We start from the raw sequence: 22,523 nt of genomic DNA, 5'->3' as shown, positions 1-22,523 counted from the left end.
GCGCTGTGCGTGTTCACACCGGCATTAGGAGACACTTTGTCACTCTCCTGTTCTTCACTCATCCTGTGATGCAACGTTGATTGACGACATCAGTACTTAACATGACACTAACTCTGCATCAGAGCATTTGAGTTGGGATGTCAGAGGAGTGAGCACCACTCAAAAACTTAACTTTTTCCTCTTCTTCTAGGGAAGGAACTGGGGCATTTTTTCTTGTCCAAAGAATAGTTACTTCATGTCAGGTGGCCTGAGGACCCCGTGGCTGTGTTCACTTGGAGATTAAGGCAGATGTAAAGAGGGATGTTTAGGTATCAGGTGGTCAAGGGGTGGGCTGTGGGGGTTGATCTGAATGCCCAGCTTGATGGGGTTAGGAGACGCTTAAGATTCGGAGGCCTCTGAGGGTCTCAGTGATGAGATTCAATTCGGAGGATTCTAAGGGTCTTAGTTGCTGCAGCCCAGCTGGCTGGGCAAAATAACCGGGGGGTGACGAGCAACTTGTGTACATTGATACAGCAGGAGTGGGAGCGGTTTATTGTAGGACAGGAGGGGTATATATATATTCCACACAGCTTATCTTAATTAACATAAACTAGATACAGCAGTCAACCAATAAGGAATCTCCACACTTAATGGCTCGCTGGCATTACTTCCCAAACCACTCCCTCTGCAAAATGCCAGGCGCCATCCTGACTTGTTTACAGACCCTAACACTCAGTGAGCGGCTTTCTGGGAATGATTGGCATGTGGACAGCGAAGGGAAGCAGAGACCCACCCTGAGTGGGGCACACAGTCCCATAGGTCGGAGGCCTGGACAGGAACAAAGAGTTGGAAGAACAAGGAAGAGCGGCCAATGCCGGCTCCTTCTCCCCGAGTGGGTTCTTGGTGGCTGCTGCCATGGCCTGAGGACGTCAGACCACAGCTCCTTTCTCTTCCAAAGGGGGCTCTGCCTGGTGGTCTCCAGGCAGTTCGCAGCCCCCAGTCCTGGATTGGGCCTGCAGCATGGCTTCTTCCCATCCTGAGGCTCCAGTTGCTTGGACGGTGCAGCTACTGGCTCTCCCAGCTCTCCGGCCTGCAGACGGCCATGGGGACTGTCCAGCTTCCGGTCTTGTGAGCCAACCTAATAAGTCCCCCTTTTATGATCATCAAAAGAGCAGTACTGCCCCCCTCTTGATCCCTCTTCCTTCCTGTCTTACCAGGTGACCTCTGCCTTTCCCATGTGCTCCTGTTAGGGTAGCATTTATCATGACGTGAAGCAGCTGGGGTCCCTTGTCATAGCTGACACCATACCATCTAGACTTTCAGTCCCTAAAACTGTGACAAAATAAACCTTTGTCCTTGGTAAAGTGTCCAGACGGAGGTACCTTGTTAGAACAGTGGAGAACAATCAAGTACAACATCCAGTGTGATTCCTTCTAACGGGAGCTGTGGGGAGATCTGATGTCCAGCAGACGGCTGGTGATGGCCCTTACCTCACACCATGCATGAAAGTGAATTCAAGCTGGAAGAAAGACTAAAACATGGGAGGGCAAACTCTAAAAGCTTCAGGAGAAAACACGGACAAAGAATCGACGGTCACAGAGATGAGTGGAAAAGGTCATTTCAGGTCCCCAAGAGTGACCAAGATCAATTAGAGACCTGCGCAGAGCCGGAGGGGCTGCTCAGCGCTGGAGTCAGGAGGGTGTCTCAGAGGAAGTCTGAAAGATGGACACGAGCCAGCCCTGGACGTGAGCCAGCTGCACAGTGCTCCAGGCCAGGGACGGACTGACTGCCAAGGCTCTAGGAAAGGCAAGGGCCGGGCATTGGGAGGAGCAGATGTGTGCCCAGCTGTGGGTGATGAGGGAGGCCAGCTGGGGGACAGAGAAGGACCAGATGACAGGAGGCCGTGGTGGCGTTTGCCTTGTGCTCTCAGTGGAAGCCCACGGGAGGGCCTGACCATTCTCCTGCACAGGGAGTGTGGACCAGAAGAGAACGAGGCAGCCTCCAGCCTGTCACAGATGGCCCAGGTAAGGGTTAAGCAGGTTACAGGGACAAGTGTCTGGGTCCGGATGTGTCTGGGAGGAACTGGAGCCGATGGGGTTACTGAGGGCTGGATCAAGGCAGGGGAGACACTGAAGGGTGAGTGCCGAGCAACCACACAGACACTGGAGGGATCTGGAGGAAACCGGAAATTCTGGGAGACTGATATTTTTGAGGGGAAACACAGTAGTTCTGCGTGGGTCCTGGGAGTCTGGTGTTTCTTCAGCACCCTGTGGTGGATTTGCCTAGGCAGCTGGATTTGTGAGCTCGAGGAGGAGATCTAGGGTAAAAATAAAAATGCAAAATGTATGTCCTGGTGGTAGGCGTGGAGATACGTCCATAAATGACTCCAAATGGTCTCTGCATGTGTATGTGTGCGTGTGTACACGTGATTCCGAAAACTGTGTATGTGTGTGCTGCACTGCACATGAATGTTGTATGTGCACATATGAACAATATGTGTACACGTGCGTGACCTTGAATGATAAATGCATGTGTGGACATGTGACTTTGAGTACTGTGTGTGTGTCTGGGTGTGTGTCCCTCTGCGCATGACTGATTTTTAAGAGTGTAGGTGTGTTGAATGTGCATTGATCATTCAGAGCCCTGGAGGGGAGGGGAGTCCTCAGAATCGGAGCCTGGCCTGGGGGCATCTGCCTTTACCCTGGAGGAGGAGAGCCAGCAAGGAGGCAGTGAGTACAGGAGTTGGGAGGAGGAAGGCCATGCTACGATGGCCCTGGTAGCACTGCCTGGCTCATCTCACCTCTCTGCCTGAGGCCCAGGGAGTGGAAAGCCCGAGAGACCTGGGCAGAGAGAGCCAGAGGAGCTTGCTGGCCACCTCTCTCTGCAGGGGTAGCAGATGAGGAAGGCCACAGCCTCATCGCAATCCACACAGATGGGCGCATTCCCAGTGCATCATGGTCATGGTTGGATTTGGAATGTCCCCTATAGCTCATGTAGATGGGATCAATACATCAGTAGGTTAATCCATTGACTGGATTGAGAATTTGAAAGGAGATACTGGCTGGTAACTGTCGTCAGGTGGGGCATGGCTGGAGGGAGTAGTTCACTGGAGGCCTGTCCTGGGACTGTGTCTTGTCCCTGGCTCCTCCCTGCTCACTGGCCACCATGAGCTGGTGACCTCCCCTTTGCCATGCCCTCCACCATGGTGTTCTGCCTCCCCTTGGGCCCAGAGCAATGGAATCAGCTGGTCGTGGACTGAACCTTCGAAACCATGAGCCCAAAGGAATTTTCCTCCCGCAATTGTCCTTAGAGAGTATTTTAGTCACAGTGTCACAAAGCTAACCTAGTCATCCTTTAGAATAAAATAGCCAATAGTCCCTTCCCAATGCCACTCACACGGAGGTGGGATCACAAGAGCTTGTCCAGCTGGTTGTGCAACATCCAGGTCACACAGCTGGACTCGGACTGAGATGTCCCAGAAGGGGCAAGGATCGGGGAGAAACTTCCAGAAGATTAACACAAGAAGCACTGGTCAGTTACTTGTGACCAATCTGGTCTGGCCTCCCAGCCCTGGACACCTTCCAAATCCCAGCAATTCTCCACTGTCAAGAGAACCAGGATCGAAGCCTGCTCTGGCACACACGGGTGGCCCAGCTTTTTGAAAGTGACTCAGCTGCTGTGACCTGGGCTCCTCTCACCCTGTTGAAGTCAAAGGCTCCTGTCCTAGAGCTACCGGTACCTGGCAGATGCAGGGCCACCGAGGAGGTGCACGTCAGCCCTGTGTCTCCAGGCAGCCTCCGATCAAATTCCTAATGAATTATGAATGTTCATTACAAATCTTCTTCCTTCTCCAAAGGCAGGGAACAGCGCCTCCAAATTTGTCCCTGGGCATCTCTTATCTTGCAGTTTTGCTCCTTAACTCCTGCGCCGTAATTAATCAAGGTGCGTGTGGTGTCTGTGTGTGCGTCTGTGTGTGCGTGAGCATGCTCAGGGCAGCAGCAGACCCTTAGCAACTGCTATGTCCTCGGCAGGGCGATGCCATTGGCAGAGGCTCAAAGTGTTATTTCCTGAGTGAATAAATGATGGTGCTCTCTGTGGACTGATATGCACCACACACACACACACACACACACACACACATACACACACCAGAGTCACACATCTGCACACTCACACACACACACACACACATCCGAGGAACGGGATCATTAAAACATTTTTGAAAAATGCACTTCTCAGCAGTGTCGCCTGTATCATCTAAATCACCACTTAGCAAAATGAAAAAAAAAAATAAAAAGAAAGAAAAAGAAAAATCACTGAATCGGGCGGCGAGAGCCGAGCATAAACACGTTGAGGATGAAAGTCGCGTTGGAGAAGAGACGGGAGAGGAAGCACTGCTTCTGCTAATGGAAGAGAAATATCTGAGACGGGAAATAAAAGGCACCCGGAAACAAAAGCAAGATGAATCGCTTTCATTCTGCGCGAGCTCGGTGAGACAATGGAGCTAAATGAGTTACAATCCCCGACAAAGATCTCCTCGGCTCTCCAAGGGCTTTCATTGTGCGGCGCCGACCAAGAGTTATGTTTTATCTTCCCAAAAAGAGACCGTGTACTCTATTTGACGCGTGCTGCCTCGCCGCGCCTGGCCTCCCCGCGTGCTGAGATTGAAGCCGGCTATTGTCGAGCTCTATCTCTGATCAGCCTTAAAGATCTGAAAAGCCCTGAGTTGGCAAGAATAAAAAAAGGCTTCTGGTTTGACAGCGACGGGTCCCACGGGGACCTCGGGATGGCATTCCTGCACTATGCAGACCACAGAGCCTCTGAGGACAAGCCGCAGCCCCGGCTGGCCCCGTGCCTTTGTGGGGAGGGCACCAGCCAGGGAAAGGGGATCGTGGGGAGGGCCTGGGCTGCCTCGGCCAGGTGCAACTGGCACAGGTCCCTAGGGCAGCAACACGTATGGGGTGAAGGGAAGGTAGAGATTCAGTTCCTGAACTCAGAGATGATGGACAGCAAGGGTAGAGCCACAAGAAGGAGCTTTTACACTTGGAACCTGCTCGGATACTATCAAGCAGTATGTCTTTGCCTTCCTGAACCTCTGTTTCTTCATCTCTAAAATGGGATGAGAGCCGTGTCCGTGGAAAAATGTATTGGGAAGCAAATGCAGGTAAATCCCACAACTCTGGCCGAAGTGTGTGCCCCCCAATTCCACTCATCATTATTATTTGTACAGTGAGCTTTCTGTACCCCGACATTCCTCCCTGCAGTTTGTGATTAATACCTTTTTAGCTCTAATGAATGAACTACTAGTGCACAATTAGGCAAAGGGGACTATATTACTCCTGATTCAAAGCCTGGTACCCAGAGGATGAGGTCTGGACTCTTTAGAGTGGCTTTCCACCTGGCCCCCGAGTCACCAGTCAGTCCCCAGCCTGTGTGGGCTCTGCCCAGCCACCCCCAACACACAAGCTCACTGACCACCCCACCTGAACCTGTCTGGTACCCGTAAGTCTGAACACAGTGCCTACTTGGTCTTGCCTTCCGTAACCCAGAGTGATGGAGGGGACTCCTACACTGGCTTCCATGCCCAACCCAGATGCCCCCTTCCCCAGGAAGCCATGGCTCACCTGCCTCTGAAGCACTGGGAATCCCTTCTCCTCTGGCCAATCCCTGCTGTATGGAGAGTGGTCCCTGGCCAGCCGCCCGCCTCTGGAACTTGGTAGAAATGGACATTTTTCAGGCCCCACCCCAGACCCAGGGAGCCCAACACTAAGGTGGTCAGCAACCTGTTCACATGAGCCTTCCAAGTCATTCTGATGCCCGCTCTGGTTACAGAGCCGTAGCTCTAGGCACACTTCTCTATGGCAGGCTGCACTCTGTTTCAACATCACTCAGCAAAACACAAATGTCCTCCAAGAGTCAGCTCCTGGCCAACTTCCCTCTCTCTCCTGTGTCTCAATTGCCCTTATGTGAAAATGGGAATCGCCTTATTACCAGACGGGACTGCTCAGGATTCCAGTTAATATGTAAAAAATAGCCTCCCAAACATCCATCCCTTCTGATCCCTCCAGCCCCTCAGGACCATTCAGGCTGCATGGCAACTCAGCTGCCACCTAAACTTGCCCACCTTGAGACCCCACTGAGGGGTGTCGTCTCAGGAGAAGGGAGCCTGCTGCACTGTGAGGAACTCGGGGACCCGACTCTGAGCACCACCAAGACAAGCCTGAATCGGTACAAGTGCGTTAAACACAACCTAACGCCAACCTGTCCCCATGGTTGGGGATTTTGGAGAGGGGAGGGGGTGGGTCAAGCCAAGTCAGCCCAGCCAGGGCGAGTGCCAAATGGCTGTGGCACCCTGCCACCAGCCCACTGCCATCCGCCCTGGCTCGGGTCCTGGGCAGGACTTCTTCTTCTTCTCCCAACCAGAAGGACATGTTTTTGTGCCTGCAGGCTGCTGACGGGGGGCCTGGTGGCTACAGCTCTGTCCCGTCTGTGGCTCATGTTCCGGGGAGCAGTGTGCAGGCCGGGAGCAGCCCTGCGGGCTGGAGTCCATGCAGGTGAAGGGTTCTGCAGCACCAGGCAGACCCACAGGAGCCCAGAACAGGGTCCCAGAAGTCAGTCTCGGGTTATAGCCCACATGGGACTTGTGAAGGCAGAGGGGCCCTAAGAACCACCCCGCAAGAGGAAACACTGGGAGACCCCCGTTAGGCTGACAGCACACTGTTGGCTTCTCTCGGAGCCTCTCCAGAGTCTGCATTTCTGGGTTAAGTTCTCAGCGTTGGTCCCTCCCTGTCCTGAACATTCTCCCAGGGCAGGAACCGAGGCTAACCCTTTCATCTGTTATCCTGAGCATCGGAGCCTGGCATGCAGTGGGTTCTCTATGTGCTTTCAATATTAATGCCAATGAATATTTTTTCAGATAAATGAGTGAGCCTGAAATATTTAACACGTAGTGAAGGAATCAGGCCAGCTGACGGAGGGAGGGATGCCTGATGCTAAACCTTTGCCGTTTTCGCTGGAGAGCCCGGACTTGGGTCTGCAGTCAGCAGAGGATCGCAAGCTGCAAGGAACAAGAACTATTTCTTATGAATTCAGACCATTTGTTGAGTCGCTAGACTGTGAAAGATGTCATCCAAAATCAAACCAGGGAGCACCCCTGCCTTCAAGAAGACCAGAGCTTGGATGGGGCAGGAAGTGGTCATGCACAGGGAGAAGCAGGGCCGCTGAGGAGAGCCGTGATGGTGCCACGGAAGGAGGCAGTGTATGGTGTGCAGGGAAGGGCCACAGGGACGGGGAGCCAGGAGGTTCTGTGGGACAGAAGCCACATGGAGCAGGGAGGCTGCGGGGAGCAAGTGGCTGACCTCAGCTCACTCTCCCCTGCCTTCCACAGTGTTCAGCCTCGCTGAACGTACACAGTTGGCGTTTCATGAGTGTAACGCCTGTCGGATTATCACTGTGCCCCTTGATCAAGGGCGTGACAAGAGACAGCTGCAAGTACTAAATATGCAACTAGAACATTTTTTTTTTTTTTTTACAAACTCAAAATACCACTCGACGTGCAGCAGGTGCTGTGGGCAGGTCCATCTGGAGGAAAGAGAAGGGCTGGTGTGTGTGTGGACAGGCGTGGTTCACCCCAGCTAGGAGCTGTGGGGGGAGTCCAGGAGACCCCTGCGTGGGCCGCATGGCACAGCGTCAAGGGCTCTGTGCTGACAGAGCCACTCAGGAAGACTGGGCTGCACCCCGGGTCCCGCGCCCCCTGCCCTGGGTTGACCCGCCTCTCTCTCCCCCTAGCCCAGCTCCCTCAGACGGCCACTACCTGCTCATTTGCCCTCCCTCCCACCAGAGAAAAGGCCAATTCCTCAAGGTCATGGTGGGTCTTTTTATGATGTCTGAATGGTGGGCAAGACCACCTGTCGTGGTCACTGGAGGACATCCAACTCAGCTCCTCCGCGTTTCCAAGGTGGACTCAGACCAGCAACTCTGCAGGGAGCTTCCTGCAGACCTGGGTCCGGGGCTGGGGTGGCATCTGGACCCCTCTCGTTCTGAGGCTCCAGCATCTTGGACTGAGCACCTACTGGTTCCTCCAACTCTCCATCCTGCAGATGGCCACTGTGGGGACCCAGCCTCCGACTGTGTTAGCCAATCCCACAAATCCCCCTTCATGATGATAGAGGCACAAGAACATTTGTCTCTGTTGCTCTGGAAGACCCCAGCTGATACAGGGGAGGAATTTTACATTATGTGTTTTTATCACAATATAAAATGAGCAATCTGGGGCTGGGGAACATTAAGTAACTTGACTGAGGCCACACCACCAATCAGTGGGTAAACTCAGGTTAGGATCAGTGTCGTTTGGACGCCGGCTGGTGCTCTCTTGGCAATCTGGGCCACACAGCGTGGAAGGTGGAATTCTCCTCCCTGCTGTGTCTCTGGCAGAACAGATTTAAGGGAGTCAAGACTGCCTCGGAGATAACGGATACTTAAGTAGATTCCAAATATTTCTTTTTTTTAATCCTTCATGTACAACATTGACTTTTCTAATCAATCGTTGCAATAAATCTCGAGGATTTGCCGGATTATTTGTGACGTGCAGCGGGGAACAGGTCTACTTATCAGTAAATAAACAGGTACATACCCTGAGAGCTGGAAGAGGGGACGAACTCCCAACACCTGGCCACCATCCAGGTGTCTGATTTAACTTTCAAATAGTAAGTCAATGGCGCAGGGGAGACAGACAGCTGGAAAACATTGCCATCTCTCTGTGGGATCAGAACACAGCCCTGCGGAGCCGCGGGCACGGAGGAGGCCTATCACTCATGGCAGACACAGGGGAGAGGCACCTTGGGACCCTCCAGGAGGCTCTGCGAGACCAGGAGTGGGGGACACACCTCCCATCTGTTCCGCTGGACGGTCTCAGCTGGGCCACTCCTGAAAGGTGTCCCTCCTGGGTCCCTTTAAATGGGGTGGGTCCCTTTGTTTTTTCTTTCTTCAAACACTTCAGTAATCCTGGGCGGCTCAGGCTCACAGAGGGAAATGTCTACTGAACCCATGTGACCAAGAGAGTGTGATGAAAGTCTTAAAACGCTCTTTGCCGTGCTCTGCTAGGGCCCCACTGCATGTCCCTGCCTGGCAGGAGCTGACCTAAGCATCATCTCGCAGTTTTACAAGCTGGACGTCCAATGGCAGGATGCCGTGCGGCTGGTTTCTCCTGGGCCCCTCCCTGTCCGGCAGGTGGCCTCCCTCTGCTGGGTCCTCAGTCTTCCCTCCAGGCACGCACACCTCGGGCCTCTTCCTCTTCTAGTGAATGCATCCTCCGTGTTGGACTCGCGACAGCCCTCGGGACTTCACTGAACCTCAACGACCTCTGGAAGCCCCTGTCTCCGCCTGTGTCCAATCAGGATCCCATCAGGGGCAAAGCTCTCCACGTCTGAACTCGGGGTGGGGTAGGGGGGCAAGTAGCTCTGCCTATAAGACTCTTCTTCGGGTTTTTCTTTTCTACCCTCATTATATCCACCTTACAGCGGTGGGGTCACATCAAAGACTGTGCCCTGAGGGAAATAAGATCTCTTTAACAAACATGTAAATAGAAAACAAGATCAAAAGTGACACTTAATAAAACAAAGTTCTCAAGCTGTGTTTGGGGAAGAGGGAGAACCATGGTGTGTGTGTGTGTGTGTGTATGTGTGTGTGTCTGTGTGTCAGTCATGTGTCTGTGTATATGCGCCTGTCGATGGTGTGCCCCTGCATAAGGTAAGGGGATGATCGAGAACAACAAAAACAAAAAGCTTCTAAGAACCAAAGAAAATGGCTTCCCAGTGCCTTGGGAGGCTGAAGCGGGAGGATGGCAAGTTGGAGGCCAGCCTCAGCAACTTAGTGACATCCTATCTCTAAATTAAAAATGAAAAAAGGGCTGGGGATGTGGCTCAGGAGTTAAGCATCCCTGGGTTCAATCCCTGGTATAAATATATAAATAAATGTATAAGGAAATGGCCACTCGGGTTTATAGGACTTATCGGTACCTTCCTTGAGCTTGCCTAGCCTGTGTGAGGCATTGGGTTCGATTCTCAGCACTTCATACAAAGAGAAAGGACAGACGCTGGTGGAGGCGGCCCTGCTCCGTCCCCCAGGTGGCCGCCGCTGGAGTAATGACCATGGATGCATTTGGCCTCCACCAGCCACAGACCTCCCTGCACCGTCCCCCCATCCTGTGACTCTGCTGCCCAAGTTCCTGCCTCCCTCTCTCCCCACGTGTAGAGGCCATACCCAGGGACCCCGATGCCGTGGTCCCACCTACCACCTTGCCTCACCCCATCCCAGCCCCCGTGCAGCGACCCCGTCCAGCATGGCCAACGCTTCCCCAGCCCTGAGCAGTCCCTCTCTGGTGCCAGAGGCACACGAGGCCGAGTCGATTTAGTGTGTCTTCTTTTTCTCAGGTAATTTCAGGCCAGCCAACGCCCCATCAGGGGTTGCTAGAGAGGCTGACAGGTTGATGACAACCCACTCCAACTGGAAGGGAAAGGAAGCAAGTCTGCAGGGGACCCTGCCTCCTGACTTCTGCTTGGAAAAAGTGCGCAGCCTGGGCTGCTGTCCTGAGCCGCGGTCTCCATCCTGCCTGCCCTGATCCCTGCGTGCATGTTCCTGGACTCTGTGCTGGTCAACAGGTGCACACAGGTGTTCTGAGGTACCTTGACCTTGACCAAAGGACACAGTGACCACACTCAGGCACAAGCGGTCCTCCTGGCCACTGTGTAATTCTTATAGATGAGGATATGTTGCTCCTGTATTTGCTAGTTTTACGCTGCCACTTGCCAGTTCTATAAGAGCTTTTCCTAGAAGGAAAAGAAGAAAAAATCCATCTGTTTAGAAAAGAAGTGAGTGGGATCTCCTACCCAGGGAGGAACCCTGGTGCCGAGGGGACTGGGTCTGAGATGGCGCCTCCACTGTGTGGTTGGCACTACAGGATCTTCACCAGCACCTGCCCTCTCTGTCTCTGGTTTCTTCTTCTGGCCCCTGCCCTTTCCATCTCCTGAGCGTGTGAGAAAGTCCCGGGAGAGGACGAGTATAGCAGGGCTCTGAGACACACAGTGTGCTGTCTGCAGCTGGCCTCCGGGTCACCCTGTGATGTGGCCCCACGCGAGGATGCTGGCCGGCCGTGTGAGATAGCAGATGTGGGAGCCCCTGTGTGTGATACCGCCTGAGCTAGACGGAGCCTGATTAGTGCGAGGAGTGATTATCGGTGATAACAATGCCGTTTTGCCACCTGCCATCGAGACATTTCTGTAGCTGTGTGACTTCACAAGGACGTGAACTTTGCATGCTGGGTTTGCCCAGCTGTAAAATGAGCTATCTCCGGGGACAGCAGGCACAGCCAGCTCCCGGGGCCCGTGGGGATGTTTATCCTTGAGACGAGATGTGGGGGAAGGATCGCGGGCTGTGGAGAGGGCTGGGAATCTGCCAGATGGAGCACAGGGGGACTCTGAGGGCAGACGCAGCAGCCGGACTCAGCGGACCTTCTGTGGGCACAGAGTTGTTGGCTGGGGCAACTCTTAATCACCTCCCCCAGTTACTGCCTGAAGCCCCTTCTGCCTTCAATATGCGCCTCCTCCTTTACCCCTCACAGCCGCCCCGAGGTCAGTTTCCTTATGATTCCCGTTTTAGAGATAAAGAAACTGAGGCTAGAGGGGTCATGTCCAAGGTCGTACAGCCCTGAACATGAAGCAGGCAGGAATTATTGGCACATCATGGTGACGGCGAGGCCCGCGCTGTTACAAGAATGTCTGACGGGTTTATAACACGCTTTTATCACAAGCCACAGCTGTTGAACTGATTTCTGATGAGGTTTCGTGACTTCCCATCATGTGTAACGCTGCACAGGACCCCTCCGTTGGGGGCATACCACAGAAGCAGGAAGCCAAGCCAGACCCTCCTGCGGGAGCCTTGGGATGCAGATCCCCAGGCCTCTGCTGTGCGCAGGGTGCGAAAGATCCTAAGAGGAGCCCGGCAGTGAGCGCTCTCAACCTCCCCAGGAGCATCGATGGGCACCCCAACTTTGTGCCTAGAGCCTGTTTGAAGTTGATTATGCAATTCTGGGGGTCACCTCAATTCTAGGAACAGGTGGGGCATGATTGGATCATGAGTGTCCCCTGCCCTTTAAAGAGGGCCATGGCATGGCCAGGCTCATTGCCCCAGCTTGACAAAGCTTTTTTTTTCCTTTTTTGGTACCCGGGATTGAACCCAGGGGTGCTTAAACCATGCAGCCACATCCCCAGCCCCCCCTTTTTTTTTCGAGACAGAGTCTCACTAGGTTCCTTTCAGCTTTGCTAAATCCCTGAGGCTGGCCTCCAACCTGCAATCCTCCTGTCTCAGCCTCCTGAGTCACTGGGATTCCAGGATGCACTACAGCACCTGGGTAGGAATCTACTTTTTAAAAGTTCCCCCAGATTCTGGTCCTGAGCAGTCATCACAGGGAACAGCTGCCCTCCAGCATCTATTTAGCACAGCTTGGAACACCTGCACCGTTCTTAGACTATTTGTTCTTTAATGATTGATGACTCAATCTAGCGGCTGTGCACATTTCCCCGGGCCAGTCACACCTGCTTGGAAGCTGGAACTGCAGCCACACGGGCTCAGGCTGTAGGAAGGGGAGAACCCTCCCTTTCCATGACCTCCCTGAGCAGGGTGCCTAGGGCACAGGGGGCCGCCTGGTGGGAGACCCTGGTGGGCCCTCCTCTTGGTGGCCTCGGGGGTCCTCCCCATTCTGTTCTCAGCAGTGGCTGGGTAGCAGCCTGCTCACCACGGGGCTCCAGCTGCCTCTCCAGGATCAGCAGTGACTCAGCACCAGGGGTTGCCACTCACTCTAGGAAGCCACTCGGGCAGGGTCTGCGCCAGCCTTCCTGTCTTGCATGCTAAGTCAAGGGTGTCTGCTCCATATGGTGACGCATAATTTACAGTGCCATTGACTTCCTGCTTAGGTAGCCTATTCTGTACAAAGCTTCCATTTGCATATTTATTAATTTACAAAATTAATGCCATTTTCTTAGTCCCTTACAGGATGTGATGCCGGTCCCTGTCTTTGAATTAATTTTAATCTAAGGTGGAAACATTTGTTGAGGGAGTTGGCTCAGGCCAAAGTAATCAAATGCGGGTAATCAAATGCTGATGGGCGGGGGGGGGAAGAGAGGGCTCACATTTATTGAGGGCCTAACTCTGCCAGGCTCCGAGGAAATTAATAGCGCAGAATGGAATTCTCCAAATACATCCTCATAATGTGATTGTTGTTGCCGTTTTATAAATTAAGTGGGACTCAGGGTAAGTAGCTCTCTCATTGTCCCTCAACCAGTAAGTGGCACAAAAGTCATGGAGCAGAGTTTCCATCTGCCCCAGGTCTCCATTAGTGAACAAAGGCCATCCCCGGGCACAATTTATTAGTCTTTCAAAGGTCACTCTACACTCTGAGTATTTGCACGTCTGCAGATATTCGTGTGGCCTACATGTTAGCAGATGAGAGATGCCCATCGAGAACCTTACACCACTTCTTGCCAGTATTTGAGCAGATGTACCCAAGAAAACAACTGTTTTGGTCCAAATTCCTACTTAGAGGTACTGGAAATGTTTTAACAGTAGCAACTCACTTTTCATTAAAAACACACATTTCCTATTCATGACCATCTGATCCTTCAAGAAACCAGCCTAAACCTCTTCCCCACCATCAACGTTTTTATATGGTTCTCCTAAGTTCCTGTTTTCCACACCTTCCTCTTTGTCCCTCAATGGGTGGCCATATGGTATCCACCTCATCAATGACAATGGCAGCTTGCCTCAGCCACCAATGTCCTTTCTGGTTGGGGATCAGATCTCTCCATGGAATTGATGCCTTCAACCACCCCGAGTGAGTCAGCTTTTCCTCACTGTGACAAAACGCCTGAGACAATCAACTTAAAGAAGGAAAGGTTTGTTTGGGTTCACAGTCTTAGAAGTTCCATTCCAGGGGCCGTTGACTCCATTGCTTTGGGTCTGAGGTGAGGCAGAACGTATTGGTGGGGAGCATGTGGTGGGGCAAAGCTGCTCACCTGGTGGCATTCAGGAAACAAAGAGAGAGAGACAGGAAGGGGCTGGGGTCCCAATGTCCCCTTTAAGGGCACAGACCCAATGACCTACCTTCCTTCCACCACCTCCCAACAGCACCATGGGCTGGGGACCAAGCTGTTGACACATGGGTCTTTGGAACATTCCAGATCCAAACCACAGCATGTTCCTTCCTTCAAGTTTCTCTACTTCCATTTCCCCTGACTGCACACTCTCAGACACACCCCTCCCTTTCTGAGTGACATTTCCTGTTGCCTTTTCTAACCCTTCTTCCTTACCCTGCTTGGAGAAAATTCCCTCTGACTTACAAATGTGTATCTCTCACCCCTGCACGTGAGCATCTTGGGCCTCAGACAACGTCCAGCTGTTTTGCAGACAGATTTCTGTAGGTGCATCGGCATGGCCAGATCAACGTGGCCTAGTCCTCCCCCTCCCTCCCACTGAAAGTCCAATCCACTTTCTATGTTGCCTGTCTTGGTGCACCTTGCCATGTGCCCAGTTCTTAAAACTCGACCCCTTTGTCTCTTTGACCAGTTCTTCATCCCTAACCTCTGCATTCAACTGGCTACAAAACATTACCCACCTCTTTCAGATATACTTCTGAAATCTACATCTGCGTGTTACTCAGCTTCTCATCACGGGGACCAAAATACCTGACAAGAGCCACTTAGAGCAGAATACATTTATTTTGTCTCCCGTTTTCAGAGGCTCAGTCTCTGGTTAGCCAACACCATTGCCCTGAGGTGAGGCCGAGCACCATGGCAGAGGCCAGCTGCTCAGGACGCAGAGGGCAAGGAGCATGGGGAAGGTAAGTCCTCCTAGGGCATGCCCACAGCAAACCACTTCCCCTGACTAGGTCCCACTTCTCAGTAGTCCATCCTGCTGTGAATGAATTAATCCACCAAGTGGATTAATCCTCTATGAGGTCAGACCCTTCATGATCCAATCATTAGCTAAAAGTGGCACCTGTGAACCTGGCTGCACCGGGGACCGTGCCTTCAACACATGAGGTTTTGAAGAACATTCCAGACCCAACCCATAGCAATCGGAGACACCTTCTGAACCTGTTCCCTGGCTCATCTCTCCCACTCTGCCTTAGTCCTGCACCCTAGTTTCTAGATCCCTACTCTGATCAGGATCCTGGCCATTTCCTCTAATAACTGTCCAATACCCTTGGGTGGGTGGAGTCGTTTCTACTTTGTGCAGTTGAAGCCACGCTCCTGAAAGCCGAGCCATGAGTCTGTCTGTTCACTGGTGCGTAGCCCTAGACACAGTATGCAGAAGAGATGCTCAAAAAGTGTCCACTGAGGGATGACCAGACTCACCATCAGGTGAAGCCTGTCTGATTCTGGGTCTTATCCTCCAACTCTCCTCCTTAGATCCTAAGATTCAGCCATCTCTAACCTCAGCGCTCTGGATCCTAGGCTTTGTTGTGACCCTCTCCCTAGGTACAGGCCCTTCCCTGGGTGGGATTTATGTCCCGTCCACATAAATGATACTCTGCCTTCCTGCTCAAAACTCAAATGAGGCTTCTCCTGCTGGGAGGAGGTGCCCTGGTGCCTGCTGCCGATGAGACCATCCCTCTTGGAAGCCCGTTCCCAACCTCCTTGACCCATCACATAGCACAGGGTGAAGGCTCAGGAGACCAAGGGAAGGGTTAGGCTAAGGAAGGTTGTATTCTGATTTGGAACTTTTGTTCAATATTTGTATAATCACCAGATAAACATTTTACATGTCACCAGGATGTTTTTGCCCAAAGAACCAAGGTTCAGTGGCGTCCTTGGCCCCTTTCCAAGGACTCTGATTGTGCCTCTGAAGGCCTCCCCGCTCTGAGCTCAAGCCAAGGTAAAGACAAACGAAGGAAAATACTTTGAGGCAACAATGTCTCTCTGCAGGGCCTGGAGCAAGTGGCCTGGACACTGCGCCAGGTGTGGACCGAGGGTGAAGCTCAGGCTCTATTTGTCCCCAACCATGCAAGGGGACATTGTGTCCCCAGAACCAAACAGGAAGCAATGGAGAGAGAATCCACAGGTATGGAATTTTAATAGACTTCAAGGCCACAGTAGCCAGTCTGTACCCCTGCCCCTGACACCCACCCCTCCAGGGATCTGTCCCTTCACACAAATATTTGCTAAGCATGTTTTGGTTCTTTGCCTTAAGCCCAGGCCTGCAGGATGGTGAGGTCTTGAGCTCCCCCTAGAGGACACTAGGAAATCTGAAGACAGGACTCCTGCATCCCAGCCCAGAGTGTCAAAGGCAAGTACAAGGACCCTGAGAAAGGAGAGGTGCCCTCCTGAGAGCCTCGGCCCAGGAGGACCTTTCACCCTCAGCAGACACACCCAGGGGAGGGAGAGAGGAAGTGCCCTGTGCGGAGGGTCTACTTTCTGCTGGGGCAGGCAGGATGTCTTTAACCCATAAATCATACCACAGTGTCCACTGCTTTTAATCCCACAATAAACCCAAGGTTGGCCATTATTTCCCTCATTCTGCTCATGGAAAAATCAAGGTTCCAATTTCATGTTAAAAATAGGTGTGATCTGGAATTTGACGACCCCCCCCCCAAATTTTGAACTGTACATCCCACACCGGGAAAAGTTGGAGCCATAGGATTGCACTGGGTCTGCTTGACAATCCAACCTGGACACTCTTGTGGCCTTTGTGACCCTCCTGCCATCTAAGGACTGCTGGTATCTTACCTCATTCTTTGTCACAAGCCTGTGTTGGGCTGTTACCATTCTCCCCCTGTTGAGTGACTTCCAGGAATGCTGGGTTCCCTACCCAAGGTCACCACTAGGGAGTAGCAGAGTTGAACTTGAACACAAGAGATGGCCTAGAGCAGGGGTCAGTACACATTTTCTTTAAAGAGCTTTAAGCTGTAATGCAACAGCGGCCACAGGCAATATAGGAATACAGAACAGGCGTTGCCGTGTTCCAATAAAACTTTATTTATCCAACCAGTGAGCTGGACTCTCCTTTACTTGGTTAAGAGGTGGCCTAGGGGACGGTGGATCCAGAAAGGCTTCTCACAGAGTGGACTCAGACAATTCAGGCCCAGAAGCCCGGTGTGCCAAGGTGCAAGTGACTTTGGAAGTGCTGAGCCCTAAGTAGATGGGTCTGAGCAGCGGGCAGATGGACCCCCAGGCTGAAGGACAGAAATGCCCGGCATAGGAACCAGATCTTGAGAGTGATATCAGCCAAAGAGTGACAAAAGGCTGAAGATGGACAGATTTTAAACAGGGAAGGGTCACATGATTGTGGAAAGACCTCCTCCTGCAGGCTGTCTGGGGGTGCCTTAGAGTCCTGAGCCCCAGCCAGGGAGAGCAGGTGGGAGGAGCCCAGGGGCTGTCAAGTGTCCCCAGGGAATGAGTGGAAAAGAACAAGGAGGCGCACACTGGTGCGTGGACACTGGTCAGCCTTTGAGGGAAGGGGACGCCGTCACCTGCGACAGGAGGGATGAACCCGGAGGATATTACGCCAAGTGGAAGACCCACTGCCCAGTCCTGTGCAATTACTTAACACCACTGAGTGCATAGTAAAAATAGTTGAGATGGTACATTTTATGCTGTTGGGTTGTTTTTTAGCACAATTAAAAATAAGATGAAAAAATCAGTGGGGCTACTAACTAAGGCAGCAGCCATGAGAAGGTGAGGGTCATGTACAAAGGCCTGCAGGGACAGAAGGAGGCCCTGCAGCCGCCCGCAGGCTCGCACATGCCTGCCCATACAGCGATCACCTCTTGCTGGCCTGGCTTGCTCTCTCTGGGTCCCCTGGCTCCTGCCATGCAGTGTCATTAGGCTCCGATCACCGTGAACAGTGTCTTGAAGCTCTGGCCTGAGCTGTCAGCTGTGGGCCGGGTTCCTCTCACCCAAGTCCACTCGGTGTGGTGCCTCCTACCATATGTCGGCCACCCTGTTCATTAATCACGCCTCCTGAAAAGTCTCTTAATTACATTATGTTCACAATCCATAAAACATAATTAAAATATGTAAATCCATTATATTCTTTAATGAGCACATTGAGACCTCAAAATTTTAAATTAGATATAAAATTGATGTGGACCTACGACTATCGATTACTCATGGTAATAAATCACCCTCCATTTGGATGGAGACAGCCTCCCTCCTCCCGCGGATAAGCTTTTTTATTTATTTTTTTAAGGCATTTCCTACAGCTGTTGGAAACCACGTGCCATCTTTAAGGTCGGCCCCTGGATTGCCGAGACTTGACAGCGCCGGTGGCCGCAGCCATGAGTTACGTCTGGACAGTGCTCTGCAGCTGGCCCAGGGCGACCACAGAAACATGTCCCCATTTCTGCCTTGGCCATGTTTCTGTTTTCACTTCAGTAGAAGTATGACAACTCGAGTCACTGTCATGGAAAATACCAGAAGCATCCTCGATCTCCTCTCTTCCCTGCACCTGTTTCTCATCCACTGGCCACATCTCACCCTCCATGTGGACAAGCCAGTCACTGCTGGGGACACTCTACTCCAGGCCTCCTGCCCTGCACGGGCTGGTCCCCCACTCGGCAGGGGGTATCCCCTCTCACCTGTCTGCAGAACTGGTGGGATTTCCCAGTCTGGCTGGAGGGTCTCCTTGGGGTCCATCCCTGGCCAGCTTCCTGGCTTGTCTGGCCGGCAGCACCAGCCCACTTCCTGGGAACAGCTCCTGCAGGTACCGTTTTTACTTGTGCTATGACTGTTTCCACTGGACCCTCCTGATGGCCATGTAAGGTGGTCATTAAAGGTATGACCCTCATTTCACGGGCCAAATGTTCCTAAAGCTCATAAAGGTTAATTGGCTTGTCCAGGGCCTCTGGCCTGTACATGGGATGTCTGCTAGGGCCCGACACATGAAGGCACATGGAGTCCACCTGCTCAGGACGCTCCCTCCCTGTAGAGCATCTGTCCTGAAAGGCCACTCCCTCACCTGCAATCTGTTATCGATAAGCCACAGAAGCCTCAGGGGGCTGTCTTCCCCTTCTGGTCACTACAGAGCATAAGTTTCCTTCTGCTTTTATCTGCTTGACATTGGTTTCAAGTTAAAGCTGAAGTGAAAACATACGTGGCCTTAGAGTCACCCCCCGTGTGAATCCCAGTTTGCCTGTTTACCACGTGTGTGGACTCAGCCGATTCGATGGCTCTCTGGCCTGGTGCCTTCAGCCCTGGTAGAGAAATCACAGAGACGCCCTCCAAGGTCGGGAGGGTCCTACACAAGAGCCTGTGTAGAGTGCCCAGCTCCACCTGCCCACAGTGCTCACTGTGACTGTGACTGTTATGGTCCCTGGTGACCTCATCACTACACCAATCAGGGGAACCCCCCCTTTTTTTTCATGGATGGAGCTGTGCCCCAGAATTCTCTGCATATTTGTGACCACAGGCAGCAGACGGAGACGCGCGTGTCTTCTTGGCTACCCCACCTGCAGGGTTTTTCTCTCATATCAGAGCCGGCTTGCTGGGATAACCCAGAGGGGGCCCAGGGGATGAATTTTCAAGTCCAGTTCCTTCTTTCTCACAGTTTGAAATCTGAATCTCAGGGAGAAAAAGAAAAGATGCAGCCGTCACTCATTTTCTTGTTAATAAACACCTGTGAATTGCCTACTGTGTACCCGTCTATCCAAGGTCAACCAATAAATGGTGTGTAATCCCAAATACCTAAACAGTCGTTGTAAAGATCAGCCACTTGACAGGCAGGGGTCTTCCGGGACTGGCTCACGGTGGGACCCCAGTAAGTGTCTGTTTAGTAATGGTGCCGTTACCCTTGCCACTGCATTTAGCACCTCAGAACAACATCAGATCTTTGGGACAAATTCCAGCCCATCCCACCAAAATCACTCCTTCATCTGAGTGGCCTTCGGGGCTTCTTAGGACACTGATAGCTGCTGCCCCCAGGGTTCCCCATTCCAAGGCCCAGGAGTTAGTTCCCAGGGGAGGCTGCGGCTGCTGGCCTGGGGACCACACAAGAGGAACTGCTGTTCTCCAGGATGGCAGGGCGGTGCACAGGAGGAGCTGGGATCACCCAACCAGGGAGGAGAAGAAGGCACAAGTGGTTCCCAAAGTAACTAAATTGTTTGACCGTCCAGTGGTGCAGGGGCAAGGAGGGGAGCATTCCGCCTTCCAGTCTCAGCATCGGTCAAGTGCATAAAGCATCTGGCCCTTGAGGGTAAGAGGGGCTTCGTGTGGGATGCTGGCCCCGCTGCAGGCCAATGCCACAGTGTGTTGGAAGCATTTTCGGCTTTCCATGAGTTCAGCTTGCAAGGGTTTATCAGAAGGTCGCACCACTGTACCCTGAGGCACCCCTGTGGCTACTTCAGCAGGGGAACCCCCCTCAGTTTAGTTCCCTGGTGTTTATTCCTTGGCTTAAACAGAAGAATTTCAGGCTCCAAGCTTCCCCTCACCAGGCCTCCCCCCAGGGTCCCACAGTCTCTAAGTTCTAGGTCCCCAGGTTGTGGGAGGTACATTGAGGAAAAGGGTCCAGTTGGACAGGAGGCAGCCTTCAGGAAGGTTCGGTGTAAAACAGGACGACCATGAGCCTACTCGCACGTTAATCCTTAAGAAGTGCTTGCCCTGTGTCCCCTAAAGATAGACGCTGCCCTAGGAAGAGGGGATGCGGGAAGGGCCGCAGAGCTAAGGCTCAGAGCAAGGACACACAGGGTCCCACGGGCTTCTGACCAGCTTAATCACCATTTAGGGAAATATCAATCAACTGATGCATGATCACAGTTCCAACTACAAGAGTGTTATAGGATGGTGTGGTGAAGATTCTGAGAGGCATCCTTGCCTCTGGCGACCCCCCTGTCCAGGAGAGAGAGCGCTTATGAGTAAGTGTGCCTCAAGAAGCCATCTTCCGGGGACCTGAGTGGGACAATGTGCGGATATGCTGATGTAAGTACCCCATCCCTGCAGCTAGAGAAGCTTGTCAATGGTATACATTAGTCTATCAAGAGCTGGGTCAACCATGAGTCTTTCTAAAGGTCCAATCCTTGTGTGGTGCACCGACAAACTCATCTGCCTCTCTAGGCTTGCTCCACCTAGAGGGGAATTCTGTGAACCCTAACTCCATCCACCCATCTTGACGGCCTGCCTCAGTCCGGCTGCAGCAAAATAACCAGGGGTGACGAGCAACTTGTGTACATTGATACAGCAGGAGTGGGAGCCGTTTATTGTAGGACAGGAGCGGTATATATACATTCCACACAGCTTATCTTAATTAACATAAACTAGATACAGCAGTCAACCAATAAGGAATCTCCACACTTAATGGCTCGCTGGCGTTACTTCACAAACCACTCCCTCTGGCAAAATGCCAGGCGCCATCTTGACTTGTTTACAGACCTTAACAACCACCCATCAACCAGACTTCTCTGGTGACCTTTCACCTTCCATGAATGCTTTCTTTAAACCACCAACCCAGACATTTGGCTCTTTCATTCTCTTAGACTTTGTGCACGTTCACAGCTCTGCCTACATGTTAATAGCTCCTGCTTCTACATTTCCCTCAAAATCCAATCCAAACAGGGCCTTTTGCAAATGGCTTCTTTTTCTGAATTTTCACTGTGCTTTGGGCAGGCCTTTGTTTTCATCAACACCTATGGAATACAGGCCCTGAGGTCGCTCTCTTGTGTTCGGAATCCTCACATGAGCTCCTTGGAGAGCATTGATTTATTCTTATTTTAGATATAAGTCTTGAAAAGTTAAAGCCCAAGGTCACATGGTTTGTGACCTTCCTGGTCTAGGATTCAAATTGAGCTGTGAGCTGCAAAGGCCGGGCGTGTGTTGTCATCATGGTGCCACATGGTTTGTTTGCTCGTCTAGAAAGATCCACAGCATTGTGCCTACACCCCCAGGGCCACCACTCCCCACTGAGCATGTCACGCATGAGTGTCCAATGGGTGGTTGGACGGATGTATGTATGTATGTATGTATGAATAAACTAATGTATGTATGGATGGAGAGATGGATGGATGGATGGATGGATGGATGGATGGATGGATGGATGGATGGGCAAATAAATGGATGGATGGATAGATGGATGAAGAAATGGATGAATTGATGGAGGATTAAACAGATGGATGTATAGATGAAGATATATATGTATGTATATATGGATGGATGGACAAATAAATAAATGGATGGATGGATGGATGGATGAATAAATGGATTAATGGATGGTGGATGGTTTTTTTCACGTGGCAGGATATGGCCATGTGAGACAGATTTTGAACACATCTTTTATTTCTCTGTGTTTAGCTTTCTGCCTTGATTAACTGCTAGCACCTGCTCTTCCTCTCCATCCTATATTTTAAAAATTCCACTGAGATCTCCATTGCAAAGCTGCTCCTTCTGGTCCCTTCGGGGGAATTGGGCAACCACACAGTACTAATTTCATGCAACTCGAACGGCCCCAGCATTTAGCTTACCTCCTCATTTACATTGCAGCCCGAATCTGGGATGTGCTTGTGTAAG

The 22,523-nt window shown here is 52.0% G+C and overlaps 1 long non-coding RNA gene across 1 annotated transcript; it reads left to right on the top strand.

Moving 5' to 3' along the window:
* Window positions 1–378: 378 nt before the first annotated feature.
* On the top strand, window positions 379–19,656 carry LOC124080249 (uncharacterized). Its single transcript, XR_006847646.2, has 4 exons — window positions 379–2,003; window positions 10,410–14,869; window positions 15,957–16,092; window positions 16,222–19,656. It is a non-coding gene; the product is annotated as an uncharacterized LOC124080249 (long non-coding RNA).
* The last annotated feature ends 2,867 nt before the right edge of the window (window positions 19,657–22,523 follow it).

Source organism: Marmota monax, unplaced genomic scaffold (assembly GCF_021218885.2).
Source record: "Marmota monax isolate L192 unplaced genomic scaffold, Marmota_monax_Labrador192_F-V1.1 WCK01_AAM20220418_F8-fsc00352, whole genome shotgun sequence".
Taxonomy (NCBI): domain Eukaryota; kingdom Metazoa; phylum Chordata; class Mammalia; order Rodentia; family Sciuridae; genus Marmota; species Marmota monax.
This window is presented reverse-complemented; position numbering and strand designations above follow the sequence as displayed.